Genomic DNA, 11611 nt, shown 5'->3' on the forward strand with positions numbered 1-11611 from the left:
CGGACTGGCGGCACGCAGAAGTGGTGGTGTTCCATAAGCCTGGTCACCCCCCGGAACAGCATGCTTCACACCGCCCTATCTCCCTCCTCAACGTTGAGGCCAAGGTTCTGGCCAAGGCCTTGGCTAATCGCCTCCTGCCTCACATTTCGGCATTGGTTCACCCGGACTAGGCCGGGATCATGCCTCAGAGGGCGACGCGGCACAGCATTCGGCAGGCACACGTGGCACTGGCGGCGGTCCGGCAGACAGGGGATAAGGCTGCGCTCCTACTGGCGGACATGGACAGGGCATTTGATTCCCTGAGCTGGGTTTATCTGTTCGCCCTCCCTCGTCGGATTAACCTCAGTCCTCGGTTCCTGTTGTATGTGATGCTCTTGTATACCGACTTGACAGCTTCGGTCAGCGTCGCGGGAGCGGTCTCATCCAGCTTTCCTATTCGACGTGGTGCCAGACAGGGTTGCCCCCTGTCGCCCTATCTTTACGCCCTCGCCATGGAGCCGTTGGCAGCCTGGGTGCGTATGGATGCACAGCTGGAGGGATTTGAGTGGGCCCCGGGCCTTTCAGACAGGATCGCATTATATGTGGATGATGTCCTATTCTTCTTAACGGCATTGGACAGGTCGGGGCCGCGCATACTGGAGATAATGCAGATTTTTGGGGAAACGTCCGGGCTGTATATGAGCCCCCGCAAGTACACACCGTTGGTCTTGGGTCCTCGGGTGAGAGCGGGTACATGGGCGTCGGCGCTACAGGTGGCGAAGGGAGGACTTAAGTATCTGGGAGCCTTCCTGTCGGAGGTACAGACGCTATCCTGGGAGCGGAACTTGGCACCAGTGTGGGAGCGCGTACGTGCAGATCATACGCCGTGGTCCCGTATGCCACTGACTATCTACGGTAGATCGGCGATCTTCAAGATGGTTGCGCTCACCCGTTGCTCTATCAATTACAGAATTACCCGTACCCGATCGCGCCTCGCTGGTTCCGACTGGTGAATTAGGCGCTGAGCTGGTTCTTGTGGGGGCAGGGGGCGGTGCGTGTGGCATTGCGCACATGCTTTCTCTCCACTTATTGTGGGGGCCTGGCGACCTCCGATATCTTTTCATACTACCAGGCCTCACATCTGTTAGTACTCAATGAGTGGTGGTATGGGGACAGGGGGGACCCGGCTTATGCATTGGAGCGGCACCTCATGGGGCGGTACACTCTACACACAATCCCCTATTCGGCGAAATTGCGGGGTGCGCTGCCGCCAGCGACGGGGGTAGTCTTCCAGGTCTGGCGGAAATCTCTAAGACGAATGGGGTGGTGGAATACACTAACGGGGGAAACTTCTCTGTGGCACAACGGACGCCTGCCCGACCTGGCGGCCCTGAAAGGTTTTAGCGGATGGGATGCTATCGGCATCTCCACCCTGGGCGATGTGGTGCAGAATGGGTCCGTTAAATCGTTCTGGGATCTGCAGGAAGAATTTTGTATGCCTCGGACACAGTTTTACCGGTACTTCCAGATCTGACATGCGCTTCCCCCAGTCTGGAGGGCGTTGCTTCCATTCCCGAGTTTAGCCCGTTGGAGGCGAAGGTTTTCATGGGTGACCTTGCAACCAAACAAATATTGCAGATATACCAGTCCCTGGTCACCCACAGTGTGCCTTCATTGGATAAGCTGCGGAAGGTGTTGGAGGAGGACATGGGTACACTGGAGGAAGAAGATTGGAGGGAGGCCCTGGCCTCCCCTCGGGGAGCTGCCATAGCAATGCGCCTCCGCCTTATCCAATTCAAGTACATCCACCGGGTTTATTATACTCTGGTTCGGCTGTATCGGGCGGGCCTGGTTGCCTCCCCGGAATGTCTCCGGTGTGGTGGGGCGGAGGGCACACTCCTGCATACGGTCTGGCAATGCTCGTCGCTGGAACGTTTCTGGAGGGGAGTCTTTTCTTGTCTGTTTGAGGTCCTGGGGTGGATGCTCCCACGCACGCCACAGCTAGCTCTGCTACATGTAATGGATGGTATCGGGGCAATATTTATAAACGGCATCTTCTGCAGTTGGGCCTCACTTTGTCGAAACGTGATATTGCTAAACTGTGGAAGGACACGCGGGCTTCCTCGGTGGCCGCCTGGAAAAACGGCCTGGACTTCTGCATGGGGCTGGAGCAGCCCATCTTTGTGGCTCGGGGCTGTCCGCATTAGCATTATAAAATATGGAAGCGGTGGGCGGACTATAGAGGCCTGTGGCTGGAGCCTCCGACTGCAACAGAATATGTCCCAGTGGAATGAGGGTAGAGATGGGGTGCCTGGGGCGGGTGTTTGCTAGAATGGTTTGGTCTTTCCTCGGAGCGGGTAGTATGTCTGTTTCTTTCCTTTTTGGCCCTCGGTTATTGGCGGGTGGGCAGTCTTCAGTGGGAATTGAGCAACTGGTGGAGGGGGGGGGGGGGGGAGTTGGGGTGTTTGTAGTGGGAATCCAGAATGGCATTTTATGTCCAAGATTGCGTTGGTTTTTTCTACTATCTTAAAAAAAACAAAAAAACAGTCATTTGCGGTCATGCAACTGTATAACTTGATGCTGCAGCGGTCTCTGGGGTGCAGAGCCCTGCGTCTATTGTGCAACTGACAATAAAATTAGTTTGATAAAAAATAAAATGCGGGGTAATGGCACGCGTTGTAAAAGCATGCGGAGTAAAGTGTCCTATTCCACTAGGACACATAAAGAGGAACAAAAAAGGAGAGAAATGGATATTCAAAAGAGAAATAGCAGATCATCAGAAGAGGTGATTTTAAGCTATTTGTTAAACAGATAATGAAAGAAGATTTGACGAAGATCGTGGGTGGGCCAAGGGCACTGAAAGAGCGCTCCCTTATGCAGGAACATTGGGAACATGGGACCGGTAAGGGGAGCTTCGCACATGATCTGGGCTGTTGGATCAAGATATACCAGTCCAGTCCATATCTGAGTAATGTAGGGGCAGACTTATGAAAAGATCGATGTACAATGTGCAGAGTCTTAACTGGCAGCCAGAGGAGGTTGCTCCTTGACTCCAAAATCTCCAACTCTTGAAGCCGGCAGGCAAGTTTTGTATTCTTGGCAGTTTTCCGTTATTGCCGGGTTCGGGTAGGGTGAAGCCGAAGGCGTTGCTGTAGTGAAGCAGTGGTAGCATGGTAACATGAAGTGGAACCCAGCTGTTGAGGGAGGAAAGGAAGATTCTTCCTCATTGTCCTTATTAGCACATGGCAGGATGTCCACATTTTCTGAATCTTAGAATTCAGGGAGAGATTATGATTGAACCAGAAGCCAAAATGTTTGACATCTTTGGTTGGAGGGAGAAGCATGCCCAGTGATATCAGCCAGAGGTTGGTGCCAAGCTGACGAGAATACCTGACCAGAAAACGTTTTTTATCCCAGTTTAATTCGAGTAAATTTGGCAATATTCAATTCTGTACAGCAAGGAAGCTGTTCTGTAGGGGGGACCAGGGTCCAGAGGACGCCTTATAGAGCTTGAGAACAATTTGGGCGATGTTAGCGTAGCGTATGAAACTAGCTGAAAACCAAACCCTGCCTCCCGATCCCACAGCCCCTCCCGCTCAGTCTGACCCAGAGACCACATCTTCTGCTCGATCCCACACACCCCGCATTACACCCGCACAGAAACAGGCCTTGGATGGTCTAGTTCGCACCTGCCTGGAGGATCTTTTCACCTCTAGCCAGATCCGTGCTATCTATGAGGCCTATGCACCACCTCAAAAGAGCTACTTCCTACAACAATTTGCTTATGAAGTATTCTCTCTTTATGAGAAACGCCACAAAGTGACACCAGCAGACCATGTTAGAGGATTGTATCGTAAGATGACAGAGGGGGGGAGGAAGTGCTGAGGAAAGCAACAGTTTGTTAGCACTCACGCTACAAATGGAGGGTCTAAGGTGAGACCAGGAGGAAGAGGAAAAGCCACTAGTAATGGAGGGTGGGACTGGAGGTCATATGGCACCGATAAGGGAAGCAGCTCCAGTCTTTGTCCCCGCTCGAGGGGCAGGTACTGCTGAGGGACTGGATAGTCCAGATGCCAAAAGTAGGACATTATATAATTGGGTGTACACTCCGTGGCTTCGAGCTTACATCTTAGCTTTCAAAAAGGACTTGCCTGACCCCCGGAAGAATCCTACGGGATTCTACGAAGGGCTGGACATGGTTATTACCACTTATACGATGACACTGACTGACATAGATCAGTTCTTTGGGTTAATTCTGCCCCCAGATATTTGGAGACCCATAAGGAAACTGACGATGAGGCCATGTTCAAACATAAGTGGGAGGATTTGACGACAATGGATAGGGACAGAAAAACAAAGTGAAAGGCCTGCAGAAGCTATTTTAGAGCTGCCAGGTAACATAGTAAAAAAATTGAAGGCCGCAATTCCAGCTAGGAAAGTAGATTGGACAGCCATTACTGCTTGTAAACAAAAATTTGAGGAAACTACATCTGACTACTTCTCCCGCCTCAGCCAGGTGTTTATTGACTATAGTGGACAGGACTCGACGACTGAGACAGGTCGACACTTACTAGTTCAGACTTTTGTTAAAGGATTGTCGCCACCCATCTCCACAAAGTTACAGAGTAGCGAAAGCACGTGGCCTGCTGCAACACCCACACAGATCTTGACTATGGCCCAATATTATGAACATCTGCAGAATAAGATGGAGGAGGAAAAAGATAAGAAAAGAACTCAAAGAAAAAGTAATACATTTCCCAAATAAGCATCAGAGGGGGAGGAACCGGTAGAGGTCCACAGTATAATTATATGCCTGCAACTGCTGGAACACACCCACCCCCACGTCAACTGTCCCAGGACCAATGCGCATATTGTAAGGAAACAGGCCACAGGCGCGCAGATTGTTCTCTTTTACAGCGAAATACAATGGGTCGAGGAAGGGGACTGAGTAGAGGAAGAGTCCTACCCTCCAACGGACAATGCCCCAATGTCTTCGCTAACAATAGACAGGCTTTTGCGCACGATTTTTCTGGTGACCTCTTCCCCGACAATGAATTTGTATGAGACAGCCAGGGACAGGGAAAGGAACCAGTGGAACTTCCAGTTGATCAATCAGGGCCCTATGTCACAGCTCCAGTGGTTGGAACTCAGGGCAAATTCTTGGTCGACACAGGGGCCTCTAGAAGTGCCCTCTCACAGAAGCTGATTCCTAGGGCGCCCCTGTCTGGCTTATCGGTCACATCTGTAGGATTTTACGGCACGCCCTCCACCAACCCCCTTTCTACTGAGGTGCCCCTGGACATAAAGGGGAACGCAGTGATGGCCTCTTTTCTGCTCTCCCCGAACTGCCCAGACAAATTGATGGGCATTGATCTCTTAAAGCATTTCAGAGCCACCATTCGCTGTTCTCCTCAGAATGTCAGAGTAATACTGTTTGATAATGATTGCCCCCTTGGTTATGAATCCCGCCTTTATTGTCTCACTGATTCCGAACAGCAGGATTTATCCCAGTTACCGGACACCCTGCGGGCCATCTTCGACACCGACGTGGGGGAGATTGTGATGGATCCTGTCCACATAACAGTAAAACAGAATGCACCTCTTCCTCGCCTCCCTCAGTATAACATTTCTGCAGACGGCGAAAAGGCTCTCATGACTATAGTACAGGATATGATTGCAGCTAGGGTAGTTGAGGAAGTTCAGTCTAACATTTGCAATAACCCCATCCTTCCAGTTTTGAAACGTACATCCACTTCAGAGAAAATATACAGTTTTGTCATTGACCTCCACGCAATTAACAAAATAGTGGTCCCACAATATCCTGTGGTCTCTGACATAACTATATTGACAATGATCCCCTCAACTGCTACCACCTTCACAGTAATGATCTCAAAAATGCCTTTTTCTCCATACCAATACATCCTGAGTCACGCTATCTTTTTGGTTTCACCATAAAAAACAGATCGTACAGATTCGGTCGGGCTCCTCAAGGGTATACCGAAAGCCCTAGCATCTACAGCCAGGCCCTTAGACAACAGCTCGATCAGATACAGTTACCACCCGGCGCTGTTCTCATCCAATATGTCGATGACATTCTGTTGGCTGCAGACACTCCGGCCCTGGCTCGCACTGCCTCTCTAACTACACTGCGCTTTTTGGCATCACAGGGCCATAAGGTATCCAAGAATAAGCTACAGTATTGTAGACAGCAGGTGACCTACCTCGGCCATCTGCTGTCTAAGGAGGGACGTACTCTCACACCTAACCACATCCAAACAATACTACACCTTTCCTCTCCCACCACCAAAAGAGATGTTTGTGCACTAATTGGTCTCACTTCCTTTTGTCGCCAATGGATACCGAATTTTTCCCTCATAGTTAAGCCACTCCTTGCTTTGCTTACAAAAGACACACCCACACCTCTTCCTTGGACACATGAACACGACCAAGCCTTTCAAGACTTACCCCACGCTCTTTGCTCTGCACCAGTATTGGGCACACCTGATTACTCTAAACCCTTCTGCCTCTACACCCATGAGCGCTCAGGATGTGCTCTCTCAGTCCTGACCCAAATTCACGGCACCAAACAACGCCCATGCGCTTACTTTTCGGCCACCCTACACCCTGTGGCCCGAGGTCTGCCCTCTTGCCTTAGAGCAGTTGCAGCAGCGGCCGTCTATATCCGACAAAGTGAAGGGTTTGTGTTGGGATCTAGATTGACGGTATTAGTTCCACACGCAGTCGACATATTACTGAATCAGACAAAGACAAAACACCTCACTAGTGCACGACTAACAGGATACGAACTTACACTGTTAGCACCCCATATCACGCTAAAGAGATGTGCGACCTTGAATCCTGCCACACTCCTGCCCACACCAGAACCTGACATTCCAGACATTCCACATGACTGCCTCTTTCGAACAGAAGACTAAGGGATGGGTAGACTTAAGACACCACTCTCACGGAACAGGATGGGCATTGTGGGTGGACGGGTCTTGTATTAAACTATCAAACGGTACCACATCTGCTGCCTATGCCATCACCACTACCAATACCATTGTTGAGACTGCACGCATACCTCAGAAATCGGCCCAGGCCGCAGAACTTATAGCTCTCACCCGCGCTTTTATCCTTAGCCAGGATCTCGCTGTCACCATCTATACCAACAGCCAGTACACCTTTGGAGTAGACCACAGTTTTGGTATCCTTTGGAAGGAGAGAGGGTTCTTAACGTCACATGGTACGCCCATTCAGAATGGTGACTTAGTCACTGCATTGCTCCAAGCATTGACACTACCCAGAACATTAGCTATTGTTAAATGCAACGCACACAAGAAGGTCACAGACGAAATAGGATTAGGAAACGCCTTTGCTGATGAGACATTCCGGGCTACTGCACAGGAAAGAATACATACCCCTATGTACATAGTAAAATCCCAAGCAGAGAAGTGGCATGATGTTAGAGAACAGATCCGGGACATCCAGTCCTCTGCCACCTCTGAAGAACTTCAAAATTGGGAGAAGGAGGGCAGCTTGATGAAGAAAATTGTTGGTGATCCAAAGATGCAAAACTTTGGAAATTGCCAAATGCTTATCTCCTCCCATTGTTGAACATGACTCATTTGCCAGCACACACCAATGCTGCCACCATGACTAAAATATTAGAAGAAGTGTGGGATAACAACCAACTCCGGTCTACCGCCTCCAGGCTGGTTCAACAGTGTTTGGTTTGTCTTTGCTACAATGTAGGTAAAGGGATTCTGGTACCTCGGGCAGGATAAGCCATCCCCACAGCACCTTTTGAAGTGCTGCAAATGGATTATATCCAAATGGAACAATGCAACAACCTTAAATATGTTTTGGTGGTTGTTTGCGCGTTCAGCAAATGGGTGGAGGCTTACCCGGTTAGAGACAACACTGCCCTAACCACCGCCAAGATATTGCTGAAGGAATTCTTCCCCCGCTACGGCCTTTGCCGAGTCCTATGGAGTGACAGTGGGAGTCACATCATTGGAGAAATAGTCAAGCATATACTATCAGGATTAGGGATTCAACAAAAATGTCATGCTGTCTTCCATCCCCAATCAGCAGGGCTAGTGGAAAGATACAATGCCACGATCATATCCAAACTAGCCAAAATAGTAGAAACTACGGTGCTAAAATGGCCAGATGCGCTACCACTGGCCCTTCTATCAATAAGATCTGTCCCGCATTCCTGCACCTCATTGACTCCGTATGAGGTGGTCTTTGGACACCCAATGAACATCTGGGGCGCACCCCCCGCTACCACATTGTCTGAATCCCATTGTGAATTGTTGAGTGATTATTTGTCCATACTTACACAAACGTTGTCTTCCATTCATCAGCAGGTCCAGGAAGCATTGCCTGATTGATCGAAAACTTTGCTCGAAAGAAGACGCTGGAACCCCGGTGGAAAGGGCCCCTGCTAGTCCTTCTGACCACTAGAATGGCCCTGCGAGTGGAAGGCAAGAAATCCTGGATCCATGCTGTGCACTGCCTGAAGATCCCCAGCATCACTCAAACTGATCCTACCTTGTCCACCTACAAGGAAGTTTTAACGTGCGAGCCCCCTGTGTGTGGTCTCCCAGAACCAGAACTGGAATTATTCAAAGATAACACCGTGCCAACTAAAGAAAGATATAACCTCCGCCCACGCACGGCCTCTGGAGCTCTAGGGACAGGGGAGGTGAGCCAAAAGTCGCAGGGCGGTAGTATTATCTGGAAGGGTGGATTGGTACTCCAGGTAGCGGGGTACTGCGAAGCCTAGCCAGGAGAAGCAACCACCAGCTACCGGCGACGCGTAGGGCTCACGTTTTCTCTCCAACAGCTGTACAGCCCAAAAGAAGACTGATTATGACAAACAACGAAACCATGGAACTTTCCAACAAGAAGATAGCACTGTGTAACAAACTGCCTTTTATCTTTGGCATCCTCTTCTGGATCCTAGAGGAAGGGGCACCAGCCAAGGATACCATATTGCCCACTGATGCCACGCCTCCTGAACACTCCCAGGTCTCCTTGTCACCTTATCTCCAAAATAGGCAACAAGAGATCTGGAACAACACCTTCATCCAAATGTTGAATCAACATAATGAGGTATTGAATAAAACAAACTGTTGGGTCTGTGGTCTCCTGCCTCACTCCACGAAGAATAACATACCCTTCCTCCCTTACTCTTACTCTATACACGCCTCTTGCGCTGCCTGGATGTCGCTCATCATGGGCGCCCATCGGTCCAGTGGCCTTGCAAACATCACTCTCCAACAATTGCAAGATGAGTTCTGGCAGAACAAAACGGGCAATGCTGTTTGTCCAAAGAACAATTCTACATGCATGTCTGAGGATGAGAAGGAGGAAATGCTGGTATTTGACTCTACCAGTAGAATACGCTTCTCCAGCTTCAAATCAAGGACACCCGCCAAGCGGACCCCACCGCCCCTTGTTGCCTCCCCAAACACCTACTTCGTGTGTGGAACAAAGGCATACACTTGGCTTCACAAGAACTGGGAAGGCACATGTTACATAGCTTCCCTCCTTCCCCCTGTCTACATTGCTTCTCCTCTTCATCATCGCGCCTGCCCCAACAACGATGTGGGTGAACAAACAGACACAACCTCTCATCCTGATACCTCTTGCCCTGGTTCTCTTTCGTTGTCTTTGCCTTCAATGTGGTCCCCCACTCTGTGGCCTCTGCGCAAATGCTATCAAGTCAGTCCCCGTAAATGCACAGATCAAGAACGATAAAATAAGGACTGAACGTGAGACACAGCTATTGATGAACATTGTAATTGACTAAAAAAAAAAAAAATGGTTTCGCTTATGGCAAAAGGAGGGACTGTGGAAAAGTAGGTCTGTTATCTTGCCATTCACTCCGCCATTTTGTGCTATACCCTTCATGACTGGCCTTCTCTCTCTTTCACAATCACTCTGGAGCTCCACTTTTGACCTCCCACATTCCTGCACGGACTCTCACACCCTGTTCATGCTTTGACCTGCCACAAACTGACCAGCCCATGCTCAACCAGTCAGACAGGGAGTTTCCCAGATGTTTATCGTCCTCACCCTGCACACTATGCCCTGCAGGCGTCCAACAGCTACCATCTGCAGGCCTATCAGATTGACCTCTGCTTGCTGTGTAATCATTCCTCTCGCCTGTGCCCTGCAGGGGTCCAACAACTACCATCTGCGGACTTATCCGATCGAACTTTACTTGTCGTATAAACATGCTTTTCGCCTACACCCTGCAGGGGCCTCACCGCTACCATCTGTGGACTTATCAGATTAACCTTTGTTTGACATATAATCATGCCTTTTTCACCTATGCCCTGCAGGGGCCAAACAGCCACCACCTGCTGATTGTATCATAACTGACCATTGCTTGTCTGTAAATTATTGGTGTTGGTTATTGTTCACCTAGCACGCACAGGGTGGGGATGAAGGGTATATAAGGTGCAGAAGCAAAGCACTCAGCAGATTGCCTCCTCAGACAAGCTGCGGGTGTCTGTTGCCGATGCTCTCTCTCCATCTCATGAGATTGTAATAAATATCCTTTCTCTCGGCGCTCCAGTGTTGGTCTCAGTTTGTATCCCGGACCCGTGGACGAAGGGTGGACCCTGCACCTTTGGGTGGTCCCCCAAAAGACCCCCAAATCCACACATGTGGACACACATCTCGCACACAAAGATCTAAACTCTGACTTCTTACACAGTACACAAGTACATGTGCAAATAGGCCTTCCAGCTAGAGACCTCAACATGTGTACCCAACCCAGATCCCCGCTGAACAAACCATACAAACCCCTACACAGATTCCCAAACACAGCTGCCCCATACATAGATGAAGCCACGTAGCTCCACACAAAGATACCATCCTGAGATCCCCTCACAGATCCCACGCAAAGATGCCAACCCATAACTTCTGCCACACAGATCCTCCTCATAGGATGACGAACTCAGACTCCCACCAGCCACGAGTATTTTCACAAACCCGCCTGCACCCTGTATGCACCAGCCCCACAGTCCTGCACCCACATGGATTTCTTTGGCAACTTAAATGTGAAGTTTAGAGTAGGACTGAACTCCAAGTGTGGGATTCCCTCTCTTGGACATATAGATGGGGGACTCATCCACCCCACAGACCCAAGTTGGTACAAGCCTCTGTCTTCATCAGTCGGTGCTGGGGAACAGACCTCTGTGTGTACCAAACCTCCCCATTTCTGGGCTCAACCATATGCCACTACCATTCCTTTACCTTTAGTCTCTACCCTCTGAGGCCTCTTTTCACCAATGATGCAATATTCAGTGTTATTTTGTCTTACTCTGTCCTCATACTTTTTCCTCTGCTTTTGAACCTTTACTCTAGATTATTTGCCCCAGCCTCTTTGCTTATACCTCCCTCTTGTATGAATACCCATGCCTCACATGTGCTGCTGCTCTAGTTGATTTATACATTGATTTCTCGATGTTAGTACTTGGCAATCGTTGCTTCATCGTAGGCTCTAACTTGCCTACACCTGACGCTGCTGAATGTTATCGGTGACATCATGTTTAATATTTAATCTAGGGCTCCTTTGGCCCATGGTGCCTACGTAAAGTATTGTACTTTATGC

General features: G+C 49.6%; 1 long non-coding RNA gene across 1 annotated transcript in view; it reads left to right on the forward strand.

The window, feature by feature from the left end:
• The window catches only part of LOC146869999 (uncharacterized), a 52046-nt gene extending 41489 nt beyond the window's left edge, over positions 1–10557 (forward strand). Inside the window, exon 4 of the long non-coding RNA XR_014968440.1 lies at positions 8349–10557. This is a non-coding gene — a long non-coding RNA (uncharacterized LOC146869999). The remainder of the gene's footprint in view (positions 1–8348) is intronic.
• The last annotated feature ends 1054 nt before the right edge of the window (positions 10558–11611 follow it).

The sequence above is a fragment of the Triturus cristatus genome, chromosome 1_1 (genome assembly GCF_964204655.1).
Source record: "Triturus cristatus chromosome 1_1, aTriCri1.1, whole genome shotgun sequence".
NCBI lineage: Eukaryota > Metazoa > Chordata > Amphibia > Caudata > Salamandridae > Triturus > Triturus cristatus.